This window comes from Aegilops tauschii, chromosome 4 (assembly GCF_002575655.3).
Source record: "Aegilops tauschii subsp. strangulata cultivar AL8/78 chromosome 4, Aet v6.0, whole genome shotgun sequence".
Classification (NCBI taxonomy): Eukaryota; Viridiplantae; Streptophyta; class Magnoliopsida; order Poales; family Poaceae; genus Aegilops; species Aegilops tauschii.
In genome coordinates this window covers 164956958-164971986 of record NC_053038.3, presented here as the reverse complement: position 1 = coordinate 164971986, position 15029 = coordinate 164956958, and the positions used below count along the sequence as shown (strand labels likewise).

Here is a 15029-nt window from a genome sequence, read left to right as displayed (position 1 = left end):
GAACACATGTCTACATTTTTTAAGACACATTGTACATATTGTTTATATATGTTTAACTTTTTTCAAATACATGATTAACATATTTTCATATATATTCCCAACAAAAAACATCTTTTCATACATACGTTTTGATGTCTATATTTGTTTTTACACATTGTACATTTTTGTATACATATAAAACATTGTTGATATTGGTTAGAAAAATTTAAATACATGAAAAACTTGTTATTTTCCCATTTTCGTTGGGCCGAATATATGTTTTTTGTGAGTAATATGAGGGCATCCACATTTCTTCCTGGATGGGTCGGGGCCTACATGGCACACAGATTTTTTTTAAAGAGAAGGTGGCCTCATTCCACCGAGGCCCAAGCCCACCTTGAGCGACACCCTAAGTACCAATGCATCCACGTTCACAACCTCATGACCATTTATATTGGTCGTAATCAGGTAGAAATAAGGTCGTTGACCACTCTTGTCTGCTTTATGACCATTTGGTATAAGGCAATTTCAGGGTTTGAGCCCTTCCAAGCGAAATGGCCGTGGATTTACGACCAATTCAGCCGGGGTCACTGAGAGAAGGTCACAAGTTGACATATTTCTTGTAGTGGAATATCTAAAGTTTCTAATGATATATTTTTTGTAATGCATGCCTCTTATTAACTTGGTCAAATTAATGACCTAGGTGTCGTAGGAGCGAGTCTGACAGTAATAGTGTAGGGTACGTAGGAGGAGGCAAGGTCCTAGCTACAGCGAGGTTGTACACACAAGTTTATGAGTTCAGGCCCCTCTCGGAGGAGGTAACAACCCTACGTCTTGGTGCCTCGGAGGCTTTGTCGACTAGATATGTGTTGAAGTTATAGGGGATGCGAACCCTTCTGCCAGAGGAGGGGGTGGCTTATATAGAGCGCGCCAAGTCCCTCCAGCCCTCGGTTACACAGGGTTCAATGTGAGTTAAGACAGGGTGTTACTGGTAACGCCAGCTATTAATGATCTTTATGACTACGGAGTGAACGCCTGACCGTTGCCATCCTGGGGTGGCTTTAAATCTTTTGTACTCCGAGTGATTCTTCATATGGTCGAGTAACACTATCATGGTCGAGTAACACTATCATGGTCGAGTGGAATTGGGTATCCGAGTGGAATATTTTATTGAGTGGATTGCACTTCAGGGTGATTTTAGTCGGTGGCTTCTGTTGGACTTTGAATGCCTTTGACTCTAGGGCAGTGTCCTTGGGTAGGATGTCTAGGTCAGGCCTAAGACCCTACCCTAGGTACATGTCATCGTCATTAGCCCCCGAATGGATTGAGGTCCGAGTGAAGAAGTGTTGAAGTTGGTTCTGACTCGATTCAATGCTTCGGAGGCATTTCATCAAGGTCTTGAAAGCGCACTGGTACTTTAACCCTGCATCAGTCGCCTCAATCGATTCTGGCCTCTGAAATCGCCGAGTAAACTATACGGCAAATCTTCGAGTAAATTGGAGTATGGCATCTTTGATGCGATTGAATGCTTTGTGGTCTCCCGATCTCTGGGATTCGAAATTTTGGAGAAGCGCGCGGGTCGGGGCGCGACACAGTAAACGGAAGGACTAGATAGGGACTCCTCGATCTTTGTGCCACCTTTTTCGCCATGTATCGAGCCAGCGCCTGTTACAGGATGTGATAAGATCGCTCAGGCCCACGGGTTAGCCACTCGGATGCGGCCCCATAAAAAGCACCGAGGCCGATGCGAGGCACTGTGCATTCCATTTGTTCCCCTTTCTCTCCACTTCTCCGCCTCGTCGCTTCTTGCTCTCCACGCCCTCGCCCGTCCCTCTCGAGCTCCGCCGCCATGGTGAAGGAGAAGACTGTTAAGGAAATATGCCCTAGAGGCAATAATAAAGTTGCTATTTATATTTACTTATATCATGATAAATGTTTATTATTCATGCTAGAATGGTATTAACCGGAAACTTAGTACATGTGTGAATACATAGACAAACAGAGTGTCACTAGTTGACTAGTTCGTTGAATCAAAGATGGTTAAGTTTCCTAGCCATAGGCATGAGTTGTCATTTGATTAACGGGATCACATCATTAGAGAATGATGTGATTAACTTGACCCATTCCGTTAGCTTAGCACTTGATCGTTTAGTATGTAGGCTAGACCGTGCTAGAGACGCGAGCCTAGAACACTAACAAAATCACGGCGCTGCACGTAAACAAGGGAAAAGCACACTCTGGAATTATTTTTTTGCTCTGTTTTTTTTGCGCTCCTCTTTTTTTTGCGAAAAAATCACTATAATGGCAAGTGTCTCAAAACTCTTCCCAGGTCAAACTGACAGGATGGGCACGAATTTTTTTTTTACTTTTTCGGAAATCAGGGCAGTGACGACGAAAAAGTGCGACAAAAAAATCACTATGATGGCACGTGGCTTAAAAGACTCGGAAAAGCCTAAAAATAGGATAGGCAAAAATATTTTTGCCTGCGAAAATTTTGGCCTAAAAACTGCCCGGGGGTTTCCAGACTTTTTTTTCCGAAACCTACTCAGGCAAGGAAACACGAATCGAAAATTAGACGGATCTCGAAAACAAACCTAATATGAAAGTAACTCGGATTGGTGGTGGATATATGGTGGTAGGATATGGCAGCGGTGGTGGTATATGGAGACGGATTGGTGGTGGTATATGGATACGGATTGGTGATGGTATATGGAGATGGATCGGTGGCGGATAAGCGGTGGTGGTAGATGACAGGGGCGATGATGATGGTGCGGCGGCGGCGTGTCAACTTATGACCAGAACTCGAAACTTTAAAAGACTAGACTCTAAGACCAGCAACTAGACACGACGATGCAACCACAAATTCAACAAAGCAAAATACTGAAAAGACTATGCAAAGGCTCAGACTGGTTCAGATATGATGAACTAACCCTAATTTTTTTTGGCTTTTTTGTGGACTGTAGGTATGAAGAACAGAGTCGATCTAAACTACGAAAAACTGTAAAATCTCATCGAGCAACCTGGAAATCTGATACCACTTGATAGAGGCGAAGGTGTCCCGATGTTTCGATGAGATAGCAATCGTTTTCTGTGCGAGTTGACTTTGACGATCCGACTACGAACGTGCGAAGACGTCGCGCCTTAGCAATCGCTAAACCAACTTCCGAGGGGTTATTGACCACGCCGGGGCACAATCAACCTGACCACGAGGGTCTATTTCCTGCGAGCAAACGAAGAACAAGCAAGAAACTGAGATTGCAATCTGGATGTTGTGAATAAAAGAGGAAAGCTTTATTAATGAAGGTGCGGTTCTGTGACGCCTTTGTCTGGTCGTTGAACATAAACGAAGTACGCGAAGTTGCAGCTATGGCGAACTTTTAATCTAAACAAAACCCAAAGTCTAAACGATGCCCTAAGGGCAATATATATGGAGGAGAGAGGGGGAATTTCGTGGCCCTTGGAGGAGGGGTCCGAAACCAACACTAACTCTTGTATCCCCACACATACGGACTCTAAAAACTGCATATAATCAAATATTTCGAAATTACATGGCCAGGCCCAAAAATAAGGTGACGCAGCACCTAGAATAGCCTCTGGACGAAATTTATGAAGAGGCATCTTGTATAATTCTTTCAAGGCTTCATGCACTCATTATGGTGGCTTCAAAGTCCTGAAATCATCACTTGTAACTCCGTTCTTGTCCCCCTTGCTCATGCCATCATCTCCATGCTTGAACTTGCTCCAAGGTTCATCTTTCTTGTCCAAGCTAGGCCCTTCATTTGTAAGCAAAACAAATGTATCCAATTTAGGCAGCATCATATTCTCATAAACATTGGCGTGCGCGAGCTCTAGTAATTGGTCCAGTATGTATAGCAGCCCCGGCTGTGGGTGTAATAATGGTATTGATGTCCTCATCGCACATGAGCCCTACAAGTTCTGCTACATCATATAACACACATACAAATAGGATCAGCCTAAAGGGCTCCAATGAGCTAGAACTCTGCTTCCTCCGACTTCTTTGTCCTGATGCTCGCGAAGAAACATGAAAGTCCAGCATCTACACGTTATAGAATAAAATGTTTAGGCACAAAATAAAAGTAAATCTAACAGTAAATAAAATAATAATGAAGGCCAATCCGTGTGCATAAATACCAGCAGAACATGCAAAAAGAGGTGTTGCTAGGAACTGAGAAATGTACCAATGGTATGGTAGTGTTGCTGTATTAGGGTCGTCCCAGCTTGTCCCTGCCCAAACGACATGATGCTCCGCTGATCCATGTACTGCTCTAGCGTCACTTCCGCTACCACTACTGGAAGAAGCTCAGCTCATCGATCATCTGCACACCAACAAACCAAGAAGATAGCCTATTTAGCCTACTGAAATAAACCCATCCATCAAAATCTTCTTACTAAACATCAACATCAAATCAACAACACTGAATTGACATGCATAAAAGGATAGAGCTAATACAGGGCAGGTATATGGGTATCAAAACAAACAAGAAAGGAACGACAATGTATTTTAAGTACTTCAGGTTTGAGCCATTTTCGATACTAAAATCAATACATAGCAGCCAACATTATGTGTGTACAACCAGTCAATAACTACTACAGCCAGTCAACATTATGTGTGTACAACCAGCCAACATTATGTGTGAACAACCAGTCAGTGCTACACATGCGCCCATGTGAATGTGATGTGATCTGCCGAAACAACTACAACCAGTCAATGCTGGCAGCAGAGAACAAGATCCATGGACAACAACGAGGTATGTGTGTACTGTGGTAATAATTATGTAACACTAGAGCAAGACAGTGTACTATATGTCATCATCAAGCTCAAGGAATCATTCTAGCTAGTATCAAATCGACAGCAACAACATGAGAGGAGAAGAAGCTCCCTAGTATGGAACAGAACAAGATCAAGAGCATATCACAAAATTATGAGCTGAAATCAAACACAAGCGACTCCGAATTACTCATTTAGATTGTACATGATAATGAGACGCTGACACGAGACGACAGACAGTACTAGTAGAATGCAACAGGACGTTGCTTGCACATCGCCATTGTGCCAGAGGTCTTCCAGGCATATGTTTTTCACCTGATCACCACCTCCCTGCATGCCACACACACACATTGCAAGTTAGATTACATAAACAAATTGTGTTTCTAATGCATGCATACCACTAACAGAGACCGTGGTGTTCTAGGATGATGCAGAGTCCATCTAACTAATCAATATCATATAAGTTAACTTGGCACCTGTAAGATTTTTAAACACGTACTGTGGCTTCACACTTACTTGGGAGTAACCCATGAGGTCTGAAAGATTCAGAGTTAACAATCAACTCTGATTCAAATTCAGAATTTAGATTAGAAAATTTACATCATGATTTCTGTTTACATGCATGCATGATTCGTTCAATTTTTTGAAGTATAAGCGAAGATCCAGCATGTCTTAAGCAAGAGGAAGCGCGGAGCTCCATGTACAAATTGATTGAAGCACAAGATGTAGCTACTTTATTTGACTTGTTATTTTGTTCAGTTTGCCTCACTCAGCTGAGATGATGAATCTGGCAGGCATGCGACAGCAACTCGTCAGCCACCATGTTACAATCTCTATTATAATACTAGAAGGTTTACTTAACTTGCAAAATTCAAAAAAGATACAAGTAGGAGCTTCCCTGAATAAAACTTATGCCAGCGTCAGGCCGTACATGTCACTGAATCTTCAGGGCATCATAAACTAACAGGGCCATCATAATCATGTATAGTACAGCAAAGCCATTGCCACCATGTTTTGTGTTTTTAATGCATGCATACCACTAACAGAGACTGTGGTGTTCTAGGATGATGCAGAGTTCATCTAACTAATCAATATCATATATGATGCAGAGTCCTCCGGATGATGGAATACCTTTCACACGGAGGAGGTTAACCGTGGTGTTCCATCTCTCACCTGGAAGGGTGGTCCTCCTTGCTCCCGGCAGCGGGGCTAGCTGTCGTGGATCGTGGGACTTGGCGCTCGCTGGAGGTCAACGATGGGCGGCGCATGTCCCGTCGCCCGAAGCAGAGGACGAGCGGGCGTCGTGGCTTAGATGGCGGGGCGGCAGAGGCGCAGGAGTGGTCGGCGGCACCGGATCATGGTGGAGATGAAGCGGGGCAGCGACGCGGACCAACTGCAGCGGCGGCAAGCCCCGCCCCGCCGCGTCAGCACTCGCGCTGAAAAAGAGAGGATCAATGAAACTGAGAAACTTGTCCGAGTAGAACTAGATAGAACAACATTGATTGTCTATCTAGGATAAATATATATCAAAATGATTTGAGCTGCATTTTAAGAATTGAGAAAGCTAAGAGCTAAGAAAGCACAACCATGTAAACTACAGTTCGAGAGCTAAAGAAAAAACATGTGGTTGTACTGAAGAAAAAGAAAGGTGCTCAACTACAACACCAACTATTGTACTACGTGAGCTACAATTTTCAAATCAAAGAACAAAAGTCTGTAGAGTGATCCGACTACTCATCACAGAAATCTCATATTATACTGAAAAATGGCAACTCTTGTTTGGATAGGAAAGTTCTAAGCAATTCAGTTCATACAACCACCCCTAAAAAAATCATGTGTTTTTTGAAAATTCTAGTGCAAAGAAACATGACCGAGTGCGCCACACCAACATAAGCAACTTACTACAGTACCAACTAATCTGCCACTTTGCCCCTAAAAAAGAAACAATCTACCACTTTGGCCCCTATTTTTGTAGCATTTCAGTTATAGAAACTGCAACTTTAATTGCTAAAACATGTCGCTAGTACATTGAAAACTGGTTTATAGACAGGCAGTAACCGTGGTGAATGTACACTTGGAGCTAGACCAGGATGTAAAAGGTTCTTACCAGTAACCGCAGTCAGTAACCAAGCCATGCCTCTCCTGTCTATTCGCAGCTAGTTGGGTAGCCTCGGCAGTTCAGAATCTTCTTGGGAGCACAATGTAGTCGTCTCGTTCATCCACCACCCTAAACATTCAAGTAAACGGAAGTGAGAGCTGGGAGCTAACTTAAGACAGACTGCAAAGAATCAAATTAACAACTAGTTTTTAATGCCTAGGGGTACACACAACACATATATACAGTTAGAAAAATTGAGCGGCCGGGGGGGGGATTAAGTGGAGATGCTACGTCCTCTTCATAGGAGGCAATTCATAGGTAGCACTCAAGGTTTTTTTTTTGGTGGCAATTATTCTCGATCTAATTGTGCAAATGAATCCAAAACATCAAATGGATTGCAAATGAATTGATTCTAGGATGCAAATGAAAACATCTAAAGACGGACACACAAAGCATCTCTAAAGACAGACACACAGAGCATGGCAAGGACCAGATGCTACGCAGAGCTACCACCTAGGCAGATGGGATCGAGCGGGGGGCAAAAAGAGGTGGATGACCGGCGACCTGAAGGCGCGCCAGGCAGCGGAGCCGGGGCCGGGAGGTCTCTGCAACGACGACCACGGCGCTCTGCGTGAGGAGGGAGGGAAGCCACATCATGTCACGTAAGGGAATGGAAGAGAAAGGAAGAGCAAATCGGGAGAATATCTTACCTCGACGAGCAGCAAAAGGACGCGGACGACCGAAAGGAAGCAGACGACGCCATGGAGATGGAGCACCAGGTCCAACCCATGGGGGCGCGGATCTGCAAGCCGACCCCGTGGAGGAGACGGAACTCTAGGTCCAGGCCCATGGCGGACCCGTCAGCCGCAGCCGCCGCCGCTGCCATGGGGATGGAGCTCCAGGTCCAAGCCCTTGTGGATCTGGGAGCCGCCGCCGCCTGACCTGCTCGGGCGCATGATCTCCCTCTTCTCTTCCGATGAGGTGAGGGGAGGTGAGGGAGGGGGAGCGCCGACGGCGAGGTCGGAGGGAGACGCGGCAGCCAGGATCTGGCGCCGGAGGTGGCGGCGGCAAGGGAAGGGTGCAGCGCTAGGGTTAGCGTGAGAGAGAGGAGGGCTTGCTGCCGTGGGTGGGGTTCGCGCGAGAGAGTAGGGTTGGGTGGGGTTCGCGCGAGAGAGGGGGGTTTGCTACCGTCGGATGGGATGGATCGATGGACGGATGGATGGACTGATGTTTGCCAGGTCATCGATCCAAGCCACTAGTGATTCCACCAATCAGAATTAAGCTTAGGTAGTTTTGTTTTTTTCTTTTGTTTCTCTTATAATTTTCACCCTCTAATTTAGGGTAAACATTCAACATATGAACCACTTATAGTTTGCTAAAATGAAACAATAGTGTGCACATGTGTGTATCTTGGGATGACAAACAATGTTGATGTGGGGGGTTTTCACTTTCATTGCACAAAAGAGCCATTTTCCATTTTTTGAGTGCCCCAAAAAAGTTTTTTTGTGAAGAATCTACCATATATTTGTTGCAAAATTGGACCAAATCATTTTTCTAAAATATTAGGCCATATTTAATGCACAATTGACCAAATGGTTGGGTGTCAGAAGCTTTGATCCACCTCTGGTGAAAAAGACAAATTTCCGCCGATTCCGTTGGAAGCGGGTCAAATTTGAACTGTAGCTGCCTCATAGTTTGCTCTTTATTTTTTACAAAAATCATTTCTAGGTACATAAGTATCTATTTAATCATAGAAACATCAAAAGTTTTCCAAGATTCAACCCCTAGCTAGGAACGGTCAAGCCTGCCGTTTTGACCGCATTTTGAAACGGGCATAAGAAATGAAAAAATCGAAAAATTGGAAAACCTTCGCATTGTGTCATTATATGTGACCAAGTTTCAAGAAAAAATAATAACCTTGTAATACGGTAATTATTTTAAAAAAGTGTTCTTAGAAATGAGCTATCATGTGTGAAGATTCATGGCTTTCAAGCCAAATGATCAATCTTATGGCCACATTCATGGCATAGTTTGTTCAAATGATCTAATATTGTGCACACGGGTGCATCTTGGAATTCCAAACAATGTTGCCTAAGGGAGTTTTCATTTTCTTTGCACGGAAATTTCATTTTCCATTTTTTGAGTGCCCGAAATGAGTTTTTTTGTGAAGGACCTACCATATATTTGTTGAAAAATTGGACCAAATCATTTTTCTAAAATATTAGGCCATATTTAATGCACAATTGACCAAATGGTTAGGTGTCAGAAGCTTTGACCCACCTCTGGTGAAAAAGACAAATTTCTGCCAATTTAGTAGGAAGCGGGTCAAATTTGAACTGCAGCTGCCTCATAGTTTGCTCTTTATTTTTTCCAAAAATCATTTATAGGTACATAACTATCTATTTAATCAGATAAACATCAAAAGTTTTTCAAGATTCAACCCCTAGCTAGGAACGGTCAAGCTCGCCGTTTTGACCGCATTTTGAAACGGGCATAAGAAATGAAAAAATCGAAAAATTGGAAAACCTTCGCATTGTGTCATTATATGTGACCAAGTTTCAAGAAAAAATAATAACCTTGTAATACGGTAATTATTTTAAAAAAGTGTTCTTAGAAATGAGATATCATGTGTGAAGATTCATGGCTTTCAAGCCAAATGATCAATCTTATGGCCACATTCATGGCATAGTTTGTTCAAATGATCTCATATTGTGCACAAGGGTGCATCTTGGAATTACAAACAATGTTGCCTCAGGGAGTTTTCATTTTCTTTGCACGGAAATTTAACTTTCCATTTTTGAGTGCCCGAAATGAGTTTTTTTTGTGAAGGACCTACCATATATTTGTTGCAAAATTGGACCAAATCATTTTTCTAAAATATTAGGCCATATTTAATGCACAATTGACCAAATGGTTGGGTGTCAGAAGCTTTGACCCACCTCTGGTGAAAAAGACAAATTTCGTCCATTCCGTTGGAAGCGGGTCAAATTTGAATTGCAGCTGCCTCATAGTTTGCTCTTTATTTTTTCCAAAAATCATTTCTAGGTACATAAGTATCTATTGAATCAAAGAAACGTCAAAATTTTCCAAGATTCAACCCCTAGCTAAGAACGGTCAAGCCCGCTGTTTTGACCGCATTTTGAAACGGGCATAAAAAATTCAAAAAAAATCAAAAAATGGAAAACCTTCGCATTGTGTCATTATATGTGACCAAGTTGCCAGAAAAAATAATAAACTTGTAATACAGTAATTATTTTAAAAAAGTGTTATCAGAAATGAGCTATCATGCGTGAAGATTCATGGCTTTCAAGCCAAATGATGCTTATGGCCACATTCATGGCATAGTTTGTTCAAATGATCTCATATTGTGCACAAGGGTGCATCTTGGAATTCCAAACAATGTTGCCTAAGGGAGTTTTCATTTTCTTTGCACGAAAATTTCATTTTCCATTTTTTGAGTGCCCGAAATGAGTTTTTTTGTGAAGGACCTATCATATATTTGTTGCAAAATTGGACCAAATCAATTTTTTAAAATACTAGGCCATATTTAATGCAAAATTGACCAAATGGTTGGGTGTCAAAAACCTTGATCCACCTCTGGTGAAAAAGACAAATTTCTGCCGATTTAGTAGGAAGCGGGTCAAATTGCAACTGCAACTGCCTCATAGTTTGCTCTTTATTTTCCCAAAAATCATCTATAGGTACACAAGTATCTATTTAATCAGAGAAACATCAAAAGTTTTCCAAGATTCAACAACTAGCTAGGACGGTCAAGCCCGCCGTTTTGACCGCATTTTGAAACGGGCATAAAAAATTCATGGCATAGTTTGTTCAAATGATCTCATATAGTGCACAAGTGTGCATCTTGCAATGACGAACAATGTTTCGTAAGGGAGTTTTTATCTTCTTTGGACAAAAAATCAATTTTCCATTTTTTTAGTGCCCAAAATGAGTTTTTTTGTGAAGAACCTACCATATATTTGTTGCAAAATTAGACCAAATCAAATTTCTAAAATACTAGGCCATATTTAATGTAAAATTGACCAAATGGTTGGGTGTAAAAAGTTTTTGATCCACCTCTCGTGAAAAGGACAAATTTTCCGCATATTCATTTCCATTTTTCGAGTTCCAAAATGAGTTTTTTTGTGAAGAACCTAACAAATATTTTTTGTAAAAAAAACTTCTCCATTTTTCAAAAATATTAGACCACATTTTATGAACAAATTTGTGTACACTAGAAACATATTTTATAGATATTAAACGGTTTTTAGTTACATCATCAACATTTTTAATAAATATTTTGATGTCTAATATTTTGAACACATGTCTACATTTTTTAAGACACATTGTACATATTGTTTATATATGTTTAACTTTTTTCAAATACATGATTAACATATTTTCATATATATTCCCAACAAAAAACATCTTTTCATACATACGTTTTGATGTCTATATTTGTTTTTACACATTGTACATTTTTGTATACATATAAAACATTGTTGATATTGGTTAGAAAAATTTAAATACATGAAAAACTTGTTATTTTCCCATTTTCGTTGGGCCGAATATATGTTTTTTGTGAGTAATATGAGGGCATCCACATTTCTTCCTGGATGGGTCGGGGCCTACATGGCACACATATTTTTTTTAAAGAGAAGGTGGCCTCATTCCACCGAGGCCCAAGCCCACCTTGAGCGACACCCTAAGTACCAATGCATCCACGTTCACAACCTCATGACCATTTATATTGGTCGTAATCAGGTAGAAATAAGGTCGTTGACCACTCTTGTCTGCTTTATGACCATTTGGTATAAGGCAATTTCAGGGTTTGAGCCCTTCCAAGCGAAATGGCCGTGGATTTACGACCAATTCAGCCGGGGTCACTGAGAGAAGGTCACAAGTTGACATATTTCTTGTAGTGGAATATCTAAAGTTTCTAATGATATATTTTTTGTAATGCATGCCTCTTATTAACTTGGTCAAATTAATGACCTAGGTGTCGTAGGAGCGAGTCTGACAGTAATAGTGTAGGGTACGTAGGAGGAGGCAAGGTCCTAGCTACAGCGAGGTTGTACACACAAGTTTATGAGTTCAGGCCCCTCTCGGAGGAGGTAACAACCCTACGTCTTGGTGCCTCGGAGGCTTTGTCGACTAGATATGTGTTGAAGTTATAGGGGATGCGAACCCTTCTGCCAGAGGAGGGGGTGGCTTATATAGAGCGCGCCAAGTCCCTCCAGCCCTCGGTTACACAGGGTTCAATGTGAGTTAAGACAGGGTGTTACTGGTAACGCCAGCTATTAATGATCTTTATGACTACGGAGTGAACGCCTGACCGTTGCCATCCTGGGGTGGCTTTAAATCTTTTGTACTCCGAGTGATTCTTCATATGGTCGAGTAACACTATCATGGTCGAGTAACACTATCATGGTCGAGTGGAATTGGGTATCCGAGTGGAATATTTTATTGAGTGGATTGCACTTCAGGGTGATTTTAGTCGGTGGCTTCTGTTGGACTTTGAATGCCTTTGACTCTAGGGCAGTGTCCTTGGGTAGGATGTCTAGGTCAGGCCTAAGACCCTACCCTAGGTACATGTCATCGTCATTAGCCCCCGAATGGATTGAGGTCCGAGTGAAGAAGTGTTGAAGTTGGTTCTGACTCGATTCAATGCTTCGGAGGCATTTCATCAAGGTCTTGAAAGCGCACTGGTACTTTAACCCTGCATCAGTCGCCTCAATCGATTCTGGCCTCTGAAATCGCCGAGTAAACTATACGGCAAATCTTCGAGTAAATTGGAGTATGGCATCTTTGATGCGATTGAATGCTTTGTGGTCTCCCGATCTCTGGGATTCGAAATTTTGGAGAAGCGCGCGGGTCGGGGCGCGACACAGTAAACGGAAGGACTAGATAGGGACTCCTCGATCTTTGTGCCACCTTTTTCGCCATGTATCGAGCCAGCGCCTGTTACGGGATGTGATAAGATCGCTCAGGCCCACGGGTTAGCCACTCGGATGCGGCCCCATAAAAAGCACCGAGGCCGATGCGAGGCACTGTGCATTCCATTTGTTCCCCTTTCTCTCCACTTCTCCGCCTCGTCGCTTCTTGCTCTCCACGCCCTCGCCCGTCCCTCTCGAGCTCCGCCGCCATGGTGAAGGAGAAGACTGTTAAGGAAATATGCCCTAGAGGCAATAATAAAGTTGCTATTTATATTTACTTATATCATGATAAATGTTTATTATTCATGCTAGAATGGTATTAACCGGAAACTTAGTACATGTGTGAATACATAGACAAACAGAGTGTCACTAGTTGACTAGTTCGTTGAATCAAAGATGGTTAAGTTTCCTAGCCATAGGCATGAGTTGTCATTTGATTAACGGGATCACATCATTAGAGAATGATGTGATTAACTTGACCCATTCCGTTAGCTTAGCACTTGATCGTTTAGTATGTAGGCTAGACCGTGCTAGAGACGCGAGCCTAGAACACTAACAAAATCACGGCGCTGCACGTAAACAAGGGAAAAGCACACTCTGGAATTATTTTTTTGCTCTGTTTTTTTTGCGCTCCTCTTTTTTTTGCGAAAAAATCACTATAATGGCAAGTGTCTCAAAACTCTTCCCAGGTCAAACTGACAGGATGGGCACGATTTTTTTTTTACTTTTTCGGAAATCAGGGCAGCGACGACGAAAAAGTGCGACAAAAAAATCACTATGATGGCACGTGGCTTAAAAGACTCGGAAAAGCCTAAAAATAGGATAGGCAAAAATATTTTTGCCTGCGAAAATTTTGGCCTAAAAACTGCCCGGGGGTTTCCAGACTTTTTTTTCCGAAACCTACTCAGGCAAGGAAACACGAATCGAAAATTAGACGGATCTCGAAAACAAACCTAATATGAAAGTAACTCGGATTGGTGGTGGATATATGGTGGTAGGATATGGCAGCGGTGGTGGTATATGGAGACGGATTGGTGGTGGTATATGGATACGGATTGGTGATGGTATATGGAGATGGATCGGTGGCGGATAAGCGGTGGTGGTAGATGGCAGGGGCGATGATGATGGTGCGGCGGCGGCGTGTCAACTTATGACCAGAACTCGAAACTTTAAAAGACTAGACTCTAAGACCAGCAACTAGACACGACGATGCAACCACAAATTCAACAAAGCAAAATACTGAAAAGACTATGCAAAGGCTCAGACTGGTTCGGATATGATGAACTAACCCTAATTTTTTTTGGCTTTTTTGTGGACTGTAGGTATGAAGAACAGAGTCGATCTAAACTACGAAAAACTGTAAAATCTCATCGAGCAACCTGGAAATCTGATACCACTTGATAGAGGCGAAGGTGTCCCGATGTTTCGATGAGATAGCAATCGTTTTCTGTGCGAGTTGACTTTGACGATCCGACTACGAACGTGCGAAGACGTCGCGCCTTAGCAATCGCTAAACCAACTTCCGAGGGGTTATTGACCACGCCGGGGCACAATCAACCTGACCACGAGGGTCTATTTCCTGCGAGCAAACGAAGAACAAGCAAGAAACTGAGATTGCAATCTGGATGTTGTGAATAAAAGAGGAAAGCTTTATTAATGAAGGTGCGGTTCTGTGACGCCTTTGTCTGGTCGTTGAACATAAACGAAGTACGCGAAGTTGCAGCTATGGCGAACTTTTAATCTAAACAAAACCCAAAGTCTAAACGATGCCCTAAGGGCAATATATATGGAGGAGAGAGGGGGAATTTCGTGGCCCTTGGAGGAGGGGTCCGAAACCAACACTAACTCTTGTATCCCCACACATACGGACTCTAAAAACTGCATATAATCAAGTATTTCGAAATTACATGGCCAGGCCCAAAAATAAGGTGACGCAGCACCTAGAATAGCCTCTGGACAAAATTTATGAAGAGGCATCTTGTATAATTCTTTCAAGGCTTCATGCACTCATTATGGTGGCTTCAAAGTCCTGAAATCATCACTTGTAACTCCGTTCTTGTCCCCCTTGCGCATGCCATCATCTCCATGCTTGAACTTGCTCCAAGGTTCATCTTTCTTGTCCAAGCTAGGCCCTTCATTTGTAAGCAAAACAAATGTATCCAATTTAGGCAGCATCATATTCTCATAAACATTGGCGTGCGCGAGCTCTAGTAATTGGTCCAGTATG

General features: G+C 42.4%; 2 long non-coding RNA genes across 2 annotated transcripts; both read right to left on the bottom strand.

Annotated features, from left to right (window-relative positions):
• Nucleotides 1-3787: 3787 nt before the first annotated feature.
• LOC141021256 (uncharacterized) lies at nt 3788-5115 on the bottom strand. Its single transcript, XR_012181671.1, has 3 exons — nt 5012-5115; nt 4179-4316; nt 3788-4036 (listed from the first exon to the last, which is right to left on the bottom strand). It is a non-coding gene; the product is annotated as an uncharacterized lncRNA (long non-coding RNA).
• An 805-nt stretch (nt 5116-5920) lies between these two features.
• Nucleotides 5921-7519, bottom strand: LOC141021257 (uncharacterized). The gene is made up of 3 exons (XR_012181672.1): nt 7431-7519; nt 6876-6995; nt 5921-6204 (listed from the first exon to the last, which is right to left on the bottom strand). It is a non-coding gene; the product is annotated as an uncharacterized lncRNA (long non-coding RNA).
• Nucleotides 7520-15029: the final 7510 nt, after the last annotated feature.